Here is a 14,148-nt window from a genome sequence, read left to right on the forward strand (position 1 = left end):
ATGTTTGTCTTTGGTATGTCACTGTTTGATATCCATAGCATGTTAGGTTTGTCGCCTATGATGTATTCGTGCTTATATCACATGATTTGTTGCCATGAGTATCTTATTGCCATGAGTACTTTATTACCTTATGTATCTTAGTTTCTAGAGTAAGTGACATACCATGTTTTACTGAGGTTAGTACTAGGTTCTGGATTTTTGGTTTTAGTCATGTGTATCTAGATTATCTGATACTTAGGTTTTTATGCCATGACTGGCTTGTGTACCTCTGTTTGTTTGTCATATATGGTTCGTGTACCTAGACCTTGTTCTTTGATCTGTGCATATTGTTGGTACATAGGTTATGGAAGGGGGATATGTTTAGGATCTAGGTTGTTATACCAGAGAGGACCTGTATATCTTGGATCCGTGGATTTGACCTACTGATACTGTGGTACCCATATTATATATATATGGATTTTTCTATGCTGATCAGGATATACCATACTTGTTATGTTCGGGACATATGTTTTGATATTCTATCTGACCTGTGTACTCTAGATTTTGGTATGTGACCATCGCTTTTACAGTACCTATTTTGTATATATGGATATGGTTATGTTGATCAGTTTTTGCTATGTATGTTGGGGATCGGACGGCCGGCTTGAAGGGGGGTTGGATAGACGGCGCCCCCAAATACTCGCTTTCTACACTATTGTTAGTATGCGCAGCGGAAATCTAATACTAACTACAAATATGAATACAAAGAAAGCTTAAGACAAGAATAAGAAATGCAAACCAAGCTAACACGTTGTTTAACGTGGTTCGGAGATTAGAGCTCCTACTCCACGGCTGTCCGTAAGGTGGACGATCCCGATCCTTCGGTGGATTAGTCCCCGGAAAACTTCCGGCTAGCTCAAACCTCCTTGTGGGTGGAGAAACCTCACCACAACCCTCACAAGAGCTCCTTTGACGCTAGGGCACAAGTAGACTACTAATAGAGATTAACCACCTCTATTTCATCAACTCAAACCAAGCTCCCAAGCTTTGGTTTTATAGGCCACGGGTTGGAAAACCCGCCTACCGATCATTGCTAAAACATGCGATCGCCCTCTGGAAATTCGGCCGTTACATCCCAACGGCTCGATTCCATACTGAACAGAGACATTACATTGCCGATCAGCGCGATCGGCGCACCGATCGCTAAAACATGCAATGATCACTAAGATCACAAGTAAAACCCTAAAACTAGGATTTTACTCAGTACAATCTCTCGTGCACTCGTACCCTCACCCTTATGACTCACTTGATGCTTCCTTTGCAGCTTTGACCTTTTACCTTCAAGCCTACTTCCTTTGGCTCTCGTCCCTCGGATGCATTCAAGCCCGCGGCTCGTCCCCAATGCCATCCTTCGCGTATGCCTCGAAGTCGCTTCCCTCGGCCCTTGCCCTCGCTGCCTTGTCCATGGTCCCTCAGATGCTCCATCCTTCACCAGACCCGAAGCCATCAACCTGAGTCACATGTGTATCCTGCATACCTGCACAACTCAAATACACATATCAAATACAAGGGTGAACCTAACTTAAACCCTTTGCCCAAACACCAAAACACATGGTCGCACGGACCATTGGGATTGCTCCAACAATGTATAGTGACATGCATCATGATTGCATGTTATGCGATTGTCGGCTCCACTATGGTTGAGTCCATCGCCAGTTACATGTACTGCACACACCCCCACTCATGGTTTAGTGGTATATCAGGCAGGTGTGTGGCGGTTCTGCTGTTTGGGTCCGTTGGTCATATGACTCAGCGTGGTAGCCGGCAGTCAGTTCCGCTCTATTTGGCTCCGCTGGCATTTAGTGTAGCAGCGTGGTAGCCGGCAGATGGTGGACTCTGTTTGGCTCCGTTGGTCAGGTGACTCAGCGTGGTAGCCGACAGAGATTTCCTCCCCGTCATCGTGTACAGGGAGATGAGAGCATTGAGCTCCCCCATTTATGATTTGGGGTCACAGGACAGGAGTACTCCGACAGCATTCCATCCACTCGGTCACTGTTCAGGAGCAGTGATGTTAGAGTGCACGGTCATCACATGCATTGATTGCCTTTATTTGTTTGTGTTTGCTGCACTTATATGCTGCATTTTGGTGGATGCATTTGTTTGACATGCATACAGGAGACATACTGCGTATCGGTTTGATGACCCTTTAGTTCAGGATAGGAGTTCCTGGTGAGTACAGCTTCCTTGGTTACTTTTCAGTTTTGTATATTTCCTATATATTATTCGGAAGTTGTATTCCATGTTTAGTGCTGTTAGATATATCTTACTAGGCATGTCTATTGGTATTCGCTGAGTTGTTGAACTCACCCCCGTGGACACTATCTTTTCAGGTACCAGGTTATTTATGGTGTCGCTTGGAGCATCCTGTCTGCTAGTCCCCACGTCACATCAGAAGACATTTCGCTGCCTTTCTGTTGTTTTATCTTGGTATATGAAATTTCTGTATTTCGATTGGTGTTCTGATTTTGTTTCTGGGTGTTATGTTGTTGGTTGTGTAAGCCTAGCCGGCTAGCAGTTTTGTGTTTGGTTGTATTTGGTTTCTGTCAGTTTTTTGTTGTGTTTTGGTTTTGGTACAGTCGAGTGGGCTACTTTACTTTTAACTGCGTGGTTGTATCAGCCAGAGGCTGAATTTGATATTAATTGCGTGGTGGTTGTTTTCTTTTATTGTTATGATTCCAGCTGCATGTGGCTGAGGTATATTTTGCCTGTAGAAGTGCTTCAGATTGTCACCCGTACAGGGGAGGTGCTGCCGAAATTTCTTCGGACAGAGACTCCCTCGGGGCGTGACATAAGTGCTAAACTGGTCGAACCTTATCAGGTTCAAGGCGCCTCCAGCCTCTCCAAGGCGCCTTCATCAAGCTGTCCAAGGCGCCTTGGCTTCCTTCAAGGCGCCTCCAAGCTTGCTTCGCAGCCAGCTCAGGTTTTGCACCCGTGGTGCCTCCAAGCTCCATGAAGGCGCCTCAGACATTGTTCATCCTAGGTTAATCTTTGCACTTTGGTCCCTGCAAGATACATTAATCCCAAATATACCCTGCAGCACAAAGTTAGCACATAAAACATAATAGATGTGATAATGACAGTCTCCGGACTGTCCGAGTCTGACTTCGGGTTTCCCACCGGAAACCCTAGGTCAACCCGACGCCTACTGTTCCCTCTGCGGGGAACGCGTCCTCACCTACTCCACTCAGGAGATTTACCTTCTGCCAGTGCGATCCTCCAGATCGACTGGACTTTTGCTCAGCACTCGAATCTTCCGGACTTTCTGTTGGACATCCGCTTCCCGGCTAGTCCAGTCTTTCACTTGGTTCGCGAGACCAGGACTTTCCACCTAGGATTACCACCCCCTAGGACTTTTGCCTAAAGCCTTCGACCTGCCAAGACTTTCCGCATAGGGTTACCACCCCCTATGACCTAGGGTTACCGCCCCCTAGTGTTTTCCCTTTGCCTAACCGCAGCTAGGACTTTTGTCCACCTAGGGTCACCACCCCCTAGGACCTAGGGTTACCACCCCCTAGGGTTTTCACCTGCCTAACCGCAGTTAGGACTTTCCTGAAACACTGATTCAACATGTTAGATAACAACACACCTTAACTTTGAATCCTTTGCCATTATCAACACTTAGGTTCGATCGTCGGATGCTTCCCGCACCAACATTTATTTCAATTTATTAAACCACATTTAGATGATTTAACTATTCCTAACCCCATAAAATGCTTAGACAAGTATTTATGGATAATTTTCTTGATGAAAATATGAAAGGAATGGTTAAAGGAGATTAATGTGAAGTTAAGGAGGAGGTTTAGATTTAAGGTTGAATTTTTAATCTCATGACTTCAATTTTAGGATTTTCTAAAGGTTTAAGAACTCTAAATTATTATTGATACAATGATAGAAGTTAAATCATGCATTGAGGGGGAGATATACCTTAAAGACATGATTTGGATAAGAAAGGAAAAATTTTGTTGGAAAATGGATGTATACTCAAGGATGAGCATTGAGGACAATGGAAGGTAAAGAACCTCCATTGTAATGTTTGAAGGATAAGAAGAATGAATCTTGAAAGAAGTTTTTTTATGTGTGTCAAAGGGCAAGAATGTATTATTTAAGTTATGAAACTCTCATTCGTGAAATATAAGATTTATATAAGAAAATGTTGGTGCGGGAAGCATCCGACGATCGACCGTTGTTTTGATAATGGCAAAGAAATTCAAAGTTAAGTTGTTTTGTGATCTAACGTACTTAATTGAGTGTTTCAGGAAAGTCCTAGCTGCAGTTAGGCAGGTAGAAAATCCTAGGGGGTGGTAACCCTAGGTCATAGGGGGTGGTAACCCTATGCGGAAAGTCTTGGCGGGTCGAGAGCTTCAGGCAAAAGTCCTAGGGGGGTAACCCTAGGTGGAAAGTCCTGGTGTCACGAACCAGGTGAAAGACTGGACCAGCCGGGAACCGGAAGTCCAGCAGAAAGTCCGGAAGCTTCGAACGTTGAGCAAAAGTCCAGTCGATCTGGAGGATCGCACTGGCAACAGGTAAGTCTCCTGAGTGGAGTAGGTGAGGACGCGTTCCCCATAAAGGGAACAGTAGGCGTCGGGTCGACCTACGGTTTCTGGTTGGAAATCCGAAGTCAGACCCGGACAGTCCGACGACTGTCAAGTATGTCTATCATATTGTTTCTGTGCTAACTTTGTTTTGCAGGTTTTGTGTTTGGGACTAACACATTTTGCAGGAACAAAGGAGTAACTTAGACCTCGGATGAACAGTGTCCGAAGCGCCTCCATGGGGCTTGGAGGCGCCTCGGGTGCTAGCCGAAGCCAACTGTCCAGAGAAGATGGAGGTGCCTCGGAGGTCACTGGAGGCGCCTTGGACCAGGCATTGGAGGCGCATTAGAGCAGCTTGGAGGCGCCTTAAGTGGGATAAGGCGCGACCAGATCAGAGCTGATCCACGCGTGCGACTCAGCGGCCTGGAGGCGCCTAGGACAGGCTTTGAGGCGCCTCCAACACTGTTTAAAAGGGGACTTCGAGCAGCAGCTTGGGACAACGAAATACAAGCGATCCTTCTGCATTCAACTACTAACGAGTTCATCCCGAAGTGCTGCGATGACATATCGACGACTCGGAACTCCAGATTTTGATATTCTTACTGTCGGTATTGTTTCCTTTTATAGTTCTAATTGTAATAATCTTGTAACAATCTTTCGAGATTATAGTTGTTGCTCACCGAAAGCGGTCAACAACCGCGGGCCTTGGAGTAGGGGTCGCCACAGGCTCCGAACCAAGTAACTCTTCGTGTCCTTGTGTGTTTGTGTTGTTCCCTTTTCTTTATTCCGCTGCTTAAACTCGTGCGATTTACGAATTCAAAAATAGTGAAAACTACGAGCGCTATTCATCCCCCCTCTAGTGCTTTCGATTCAACAATTGGTATCAGAGCCCGGACTGCCAGAAGGTTTAACCGCCAACTGTGGACAAGAGCTATGGTCTTTGAGCCATGTGGGTACAATATTGACCTCGAACAAAGAAAGTGGGGGCTTCTATGTTCGGATCAAGAGGACCAGACACCAGGCAGGAAGTCCTAGTTGCGATTAGGCAATGAAGTCCTAGTAGGTCTGGTGAACCGAGGGGCAGGAAGATCTGGTGGGTCGAGGATCGGACATGGGAAGCCTATGGTCCTTTGTTTGAGGAGGGGATTGTTGGGGTTGCAAGATTGTAAATATAGTCCCATATTGAAAACACATGGGAAAGATCATGGATTTATAAGAGAAAAGATATCTCCATTGGATGAGGCCTTTTGGGAGAGTCCAAGAGCAAAGTCATGAGGGTCTAGGCCTAAAGTGGACAATATCATGCTATTGTGGAGATATCTAAATTCTTTTCGATCCTATAATTGCTCTCAAAATTAATTAACTTAAAATTATTTTTCAAAATTTAATTAACCTAAAACTATTTTTCAAATTTAATTAACTTAAAATTATTTTTCAAAAATTTAATTAACTAAAATTATTTTTCAAAAATTTAATTAACTAAAATTATTTTTTTTAAAAAAATAATTAACTTAAATTATTTTTCAAAATTTAATTAACATAAAACTATTTTTCAAATTTAATTAACTTAAAATTATTTTTCAAAAATTTAATTAACTAAAAAATTTTTTAAAAAAAAATTTAATTAACTTAAATTATTTTTCAAATTTTAATTAACTTAAAATTATTTTTCAAAATTTAATTAACATAAAACTATTTTTCAAATTTAATTAACTTAAAATTATTTTTCAAAAATGTAATTAATTAAAATTATTTTTCAAAAATTAATTAACTTAAATTATTTTTCAAAATTTAATTGACTTAAATTATTTTTCAAAATTTAATTAACCCAAAACACTTTTCAAAATTTAATGAACTTAAAATCATTTTTCAAATTTAACTTAAAATTAGTTTTCAAAATTTAATTAACTTAAAATTACTTTTCAAAATTTAATCAACTTAAATTATTTTTCAAAAATTTAATTAACTTCTCTTTCAAAATTTAATTATTTTTTAAAATTATTAACTTAAAATTTACTTAAGTAAAAACAACCATCTTACAATTACTCATAGGCATAACTGATTGGTAATATAGAATGAGTAAGATGAAAAACTGTAAAGCTTATTTCAATCAAATTATCCGTTGATCCATCGAAATGAATCCAATTCAAATACCTTATGTGTAGGAATTGGATCAATGGATGTTGAATAGTGGATGCTCCAGACATATGACTGGAGACAGACTGAAGTTCACTAAGCTCAAATACAAGAACCTAGGATCAGTTGCATTCGGCAACGAAGGTAAACTTAAGGTAATCGGAAAAGGTAATATCGAACTTAATTCCGATTTCATCATTCGAAATGTCTTGTTAATTGATAATTTTAACTTTAATTTACTCAGTATAAGTCAATTGTGTGATAGTGGCTACCTAGTTATTTTTAATAAATCTAGGTGTTTAGTTAAAAATATTGATAACCCCGAAGTCATACTTAAGGGATTTAAGAAGAATAACATCTACACAATAGATCTACCCAAATCATCAATAAAGTGCCTCCTAACACAACAAGAGGAAACCACCCTATGGCACAGAAGACTGGGTCACACTCATGTCAAACTCATTTAAAAAATGAGTCAAAATGACTTAGTTAAAGGGATACCCAAATTAAGAAACCTAGAAAATACAGTTTGCCAAACTTGCCAACAAGGTAAGCAAACCAAATCAACCCACAAGTCAACCAACCTAGATAGAACTGACTCCTTACTTGAGCTCCTACATCTAGATCTATTTGATTCACATGGAGCCAAATCACTAAGTAAGAACTAATACTGCTTAGTCATAATTGATGATTACTCTAGGTTCACTTGGGTAAAATTTCTAAAGACAAAGAATAAAACCTTTGAAATTTTTAATAATTTCTGCAAGTTAATAGAAAACGAAAAAGACACCAAAATTAAAAGAATAAGAAGTGATCATGGAAGTGAATTTGAAAACCAAAGGTTTACCAAATTTTGTAAGATTAATGGATACAAACATGAATTTTCATGCCCAAGAACCCCTCAACAGAACGGTCTAGTGGAATGAAAAAATAGAACCCTATAAGAAGTCGCTAGAACCATGTTAAGCGAGCATAGCTTAAGTCATCAATTTTAGGCGGAAGCAATAAATACGACAAACTACATTCAAAATCGAATTCTAATTAACAAATTTCACAATAAAACCCCTTATGAAATATATTATAATAAAATTCCCAATTTAAACTATTTAAAAGTATTTGGATGTAAAGTTCATATTTTAAACACTAAAGATTACTTAGGAAAATTTATACCCAAATCAAACCAAGGAATCTTTTTAGGATACTCCTCAACTAGTAGGGCCTTTAGAGTATATAACTAAAATACTTTAAAAGTTGAAGAAACAACTAATGTAATCTTCGATGAAGACAATAACCTACCTATTATAAATGAAAACGTTGACATCAATCCAAAAATTACAGAAGACGATGAAATTCAACCTAACATTAGTAAACTAGAGGAACCAACTCCCAACACAAATGTAAGACCAACAAGAATAAGTACTACTCACCCACCTGACCAAATCTTGGGTGACCCAAACCTAGGAGTTAGAACTAGGTCTTCTTATAGAAACTTGAGCCAGATTGCTCTCATTTCTAAAATTGAGCCTAAAACTATGGAGGAAGTCCTACCTGACCCAGATTGGATCATTGCTATGTAGGAAGAGTTAGCCCAATTTGATAGAAACCAAGTTTGGGAACTTGTACCTAAACCCGTAGATAAGTCCATAATCGACACCAAATGGGTATTTAGGAACAAATTGGATGATCAAGGTGAAATAATTAGAAACAAGGCCAGACTAGTAGCCAAAGGGTTTAGTTAGGTTGAAGGTTTAGATTATGACGAAACCTATGCACCAGTAGCTAGACTCGAATCCATTAGGATGCTGCTGGCTTATGCAGCACATAAAAGATTTAGATTATACCAAATGGATGCTAAGTCAGCCTTTTTGAATGGATGTATTAAGGAAGAGGTATATGTAGGTCAACCCCCAGGTTTTGAGGACTTAGATCATCCAAACCATGTATTTAGACTAAAAAAGGCTTTAAATGGACTAAAACAAGCATCTAGGGCATGATATGAACGGTTATCTAATTACATAATATCCAAGGGCTTTAACTAAGGTCAAATAGATCAGACCCTATTTGTTAAAACCATAGAAAAAGACATCTTTATTGCCCAAATCTATGTTGACGACATAATTTTTGGCTCAACCAACACTAAACTTTTAAAAGAATTTGTTAATTTAATGGAAAATGAATTTGAGATGAGTTTGGTGGGGGGAACTCAATTTTTTCCTAGGCTTACAAATTAAACAAACAAAAGATGGAATCTATAATTATCAAACCAAATATGCTAAAGAACTAATTAAAAAATTCGGCATAGAAAACTCAAAAATTATAAACACTCCAATGGCAACAAATAGCAACATTGACTTTGACCCAGAAGGAAAACCAGTAGACCCAAAGTACTATAGAAGTATAATAGGTAGCCTACTCTACCTAACTGCAAGTTGACCCGATATTTTATTTGCAGTAGGTATGTGCGCAAGATACCAATCCTGTGCAAAAGAGTCACACCTAACATATGTTAAAAGGATACTTAGGTACATTAAGAGCACCCTAAATGTGGGACTTTGGTACCCTAGAACTTGCACCCTTCACCTTTTTGGCTATTCTGATTCAAACTATGCCGAGTGCAAATTAGATAGAAAAAGCACAAGTGGTAGCTGTCAAATTCTAGGTCAGTGCCTAGTTAGTTGGTCAAGCAGGAAGCAACACTGTGTTGTTCTATCCACTGCTGAAGCTGAATACATAGCTCTAGGAGAATGTGCTTCACAACTTCTATGGATGATGTATACACTAAAAGACTATCAGCTACAATACAAAAATATAAAAATTTTAATTGATATTGTGAGTTCAATTAATTTAACCAAAAATTCAATTCACCACTCTAGGACCAAACACATAGAGGTAAAATACCATTTTGTAAGGGATCATGTAGCTAAGGGTGAAATTATACTTAGCTATGTTGAGTTCAAATCAAACCTAGTTGATATTTTCACAAAACCCTTACCTAAACTTGAGTTCAGTGCACTTAGAAGGCAAATAGGAATGTGTTGGGTAGAATAGGTATTGATTTTCAAATCAGTTTCCTACATTCTCTTACTTGTTTTTCAAAATATGCTTAATTATATTTCTAAATTCTAGGAAAATATTATTTTCAAAATTCCATTTTACTAGATTTTCAAAACATGGAATTAGCTTAGGCTCTACCTTAGAAATCATGCTCCCCTAGAATTCAGCCAGAGCATCTCACAAACACCTAAACTTACCTTACTTGTGGTTGAAAAACATAGAACGACGTGAGATGCATAGGGTACAGCTTGGACTCAAGAATGCTTATATCTGTGCATCAATATGAGTCTAGGCATTAAACACCTAATTAACAGTAATCAAGTTAAGTTATCCAACCCTAGTCAAAGCTAACTGGATCTATTGACTTAACTTGACTAACCAAGTGAAAGTTGTTGCCCTCTAGGTAATCAACTAGTAGCTAGATGGTTAGACATGTGGCAAGAAACCTAATTGATTGACTTTTAAATTTTTTTTACTCAGGCATGAACATTAGGGCTCTGATACATTACTTAAAGAGAAATTAGCCAATTTACAATCAATCTAATTCAACTCATGCTTGGACATTAAGGATTTAAGCTCCTCCCTTGCCCTCAAAAGCTTTAAATTGATTATTTGTCTAAAAGAAAAATCCTTTCAAATTTAGCTAAGGATTCAAAACTTTAATTTTCAAAAGTTTTTTTAGACGAAGCTTTCAAAATTCTTTTTGAAATAACTATTAACAAAGCTTTTCAAATTTATCTAAGTTTTTCAACCTTCAAAAACATGTCTTTCAAAGAATTCAACTAGGTTTCAAAACTAGCTATAAGCTACATTTCAAGTCAACTTTTTATCAGCCTTTTAAACTCAGTTGAAAAGAAAAAATTACTCTTTAGACCTTGATTTCACTTAGCTAAAGATATTAATCATAAAAAGCTAAGTCTTACCAAAATATCTTTTCCTCCTTAAAAGCCTAAGGTTTCAAAATTTTAACTAAGACGTTTAAAACTAAAACTGCTTTTTCTATGCTATAAAAGAAAAATCTTTCTTTAGCAAAATTAATTGATAAAGTTTTACTTAGAGATTTTTTACAGGAAAGTTAAGATTTTTTACCTAGAGAATTTGATTTACAGGAAAGTTAAGATTTTTTTCTCTTACCTTTTTTTCCTAAAAATCTTCATAAAAAAGTTAAGATTTTTTTTCATACGTGATTATTTTTTGATGAATGGCAAAGGGGGAGAGTAGGAAAATTAAAAAAAAAAAAAGGTTAATTTCATAAAGAAAGACTTTATTAAGGGGGAGGCTGACAAAGTTAAGTTTTAGCTTAACCATGCTGACATTTAAAATTTATTAAGCTTGCTTACTTAAACTTTATGCATCGATTTTACTTAGCTTTGAATTTCAGTTGCCATAATAAAAAAGAGTGAGATTGTTGGTGCGGGAAACATCCGATGATCGACCATTGTTTTGATAATGGCAAAGAAATTCAAAGTTAAGTTGTTTTGTGATCTAACGTACTTAATTGAGTGTTTCAGGAAAGTCCTAGCTGCGGTTAGGCAGGTAGAAAACCCTAGGGGGTGGTAACCCTAGGTCATAGGGGGTGGTAACCCTATGCGGAAAGTCTTGGCGGGTTGAGAGCTTCAGGCAAAAGTCCTAGGGGGGTAACCCTAGGTGGAAAGTCCTAGTGTCACAAACTAGGTGAAATACTGGACCAGCCGGGAAGCGGAAGTCCAGTAGAAAGTCCGGAAGCTTCGAACGCTGAGCAAAAGTCCAGTCGATCTGGAGGATCGCACTGGCAATAGGTAAATCTCCTGAGTGGAGTAGGTGAAGACGCGTTCCCCGTAAAGGGAATAGTAGACGTCGGGTCGACCTAGGATTTCTGGTTGGAAATCAGAAGTCAGACCCGGACAGTCCGACGACTGTCAAGTATGTCTATCATATTGTTTTTGTGCTAACTTTGTTTTGCAGGTTTTGTGTTTGGGACTAAACATTTTGCAGGAACAAAGGAGCAACTTAGACCTCGGATGAACAGTGTCTGAGGCGCCTCCATGGGGCTTGGAGGCGCCTTGGGTGCTAGCCGAAGCCAGCTGTCCAGAGAAGCTGGAGGCGCCTCGGAGGTCACTGGAGGCGCCTTGGACCAGGCGTTGGAGGCACCTTAGAGCAGCTTGGGGGCACCTTAGAGCAGCTTTCAGTGGGATAAGGCGCGACCAGATCAGAGCTGATCCACGCGTGCGACTCGGCGGCCTGGAGGTGCCTCGAATAGGCTTGGAGGTGCCTCCAACACTGTTTAAAAGGGGACTTCGAGCAGCAGCTTGGGACAACGAAATACAAGCGATCCTTCTGCGTTCAACTGCTAACGAGTTCATCCCGAAGTGCTGCGACAACATACTGACGACTCGGAACTCCAGATTTTGATATTCTTACTGTCGGTATTGTTTCCTTTTATAGTTCTAATTGTAATAATCTTGTAACAATCTTTTGAGCTTATAGTTGTTGCCCACCGAAAGCGGTCAACGACCGTGGGCCTTGGAGTAGGAGTCGCCACAGGCTCCGAACCAAGTAACTCTTCATGTCCTTGTGTGTTTGTGTTGTTCCCTTTTCTTTATTCCACTGCTTAAACTCGTGTGATTTACGAATTCGAAGATAATGAAAGCCACGAGCGCTATTCCCCCCCCCCCCCCCCTCTCTAGCGCTTTCAATCCAACAGAAAACTCTTATTCATGCTTTAGTATTAGAAGAAGGAAGTTGGGCTAATGAGTAAACCTAACTTAAAAATACTGTCAAATATCAAAAAGGGGAGATTGTTGGTGCAGTCAACCTCGGGTCAAGGTTGACCAAGTTTAGTTGGTCTAAGTTTGAGTTTTGATATTTGACAATATGTGAGAGAGAAGTCAAGTAGGTCTAGGAATGATCGGATACTTGACTTGAGAAGTCCTAACAAGAGGTTAGGCAAAAGAAATTCCTAATTGGAAAGTTCTAACTAGAGATCAGACAAGGGAAGTCCAATAGGAAGACTGACAAGAGAAAAATCCAAGTAAGTCAAAAGTTGACCGGACACTTGGTGAAGAAATCCTAGCAAGTCAAGGTTGATTGGATGCTAGGTAATGGGAAATCCCAACAGGTCACGAATGACTAGATTTGTGGAAAGGAAGTCTTGATAGGTTGAGGTTAACTAGATACTAGGAAAGATACCAATTCAACTTGGAAAGGTTGAATTCAAGGTTATCAATTGATTAGTGAGGCGCCAATCGATTGGTAATCCCTAAACTCAGATTTTGGGTTTAGGGTTGGACAATTAATTATAGTAATCGATTAACCTAAAGAAATCGATTAGAGTAATCAATTGATTGTGTTTTCTCGAGAGCATAGTAGGGTTTAGAATTGATTGATCAATCTATTAGCAAGGGTTTTTGTGAAGAAATAGAAGGGTGCTAAATCGATTGGCTTAATTGATTCTAGTCAATCGATTAGACTAATTGATTGAGAGTGTTTTCTCGTGAGAACTAAATGCTTAAGAATTGATTGGAAGCTATCAATTGATTACTATAATTCATCAATTGATTGGTCAGGTGAAAAAGAGTTATTCTACAAGTTTGAACGGTTGGATCTTATGTGGCAATTAATTGGGGGGTAAGACCAATCAATTGTGAGACATTTTCTAACCCGAAAGCAACCCTAGAAAAGGATGTTTCGTGAAGATTTTATTACGCCAATTTTTGGAGATTTTGAAGTGAAGTGCTACTGTATTTCTGAGACAACAAGCGACATTTTCAAACAATAAGAGATCAAGCAAGCAAGGTGTTCATTATATTTGTATTTACTTTCTTGTTTCTTATTGTATTTTTGTAAGAACAAGCTTGTAAGAGGTTTCTCCGCTTCTATCTTATTGTATTTTTGTAAGAACAAGCTTGTAAGAGGTTTCTCCGCATCTGGAAAGTTTCTGATAAGGAGAGTTTTCATAGTGGATGTGATAACTGGTGAGGTCCCTTGGATTAGTCACCTCAAGAAGGTGAATACTAAGTAAACCAAAGTGTTGTGCATGTGGAGTCGAGTTTGAAGTAAAGTTTCTATTGCGCATTCAACGATGAGCATAAAATGACTGCGAGAAGTAATCACAGTTATTCATCTTCCTCTAACTCGTACATGTTCTAACATCTAAGATTAAATTGCAAGAAATTTATATTTGAAAGTTGACCTAATTTAAATGTAATAATAAATTTATTATCCAACTTATTGAGATAGACTATACGAATCTTTTATATCATTAGATTTAATCCTCTATTATATATTCATTTATATTATATTTTATCATTACTAATTAAGTCTCCTCCGCTCTCCTTCTATGTATTTATTCATAAAAAAATATTTTTCTCTTTAATATATTTATTTTCATTTTATTCATTTGTCACAT

This window comes from Zingiber officinale, chromosome 10B (assembly GCF_018446385.1).
Source record: "Zingiber officinale cultivar Zhangliang chromosome 10B, Zo_v1.1, whole genome shotgun sequence".
Taxonomy (NCBI): Eukaryota; Viridiplantae; Streptophyta; class Magnoliopsida; order Zingiberales; family Zingiberaceae; genus Zingiber; species Zingiber officinale.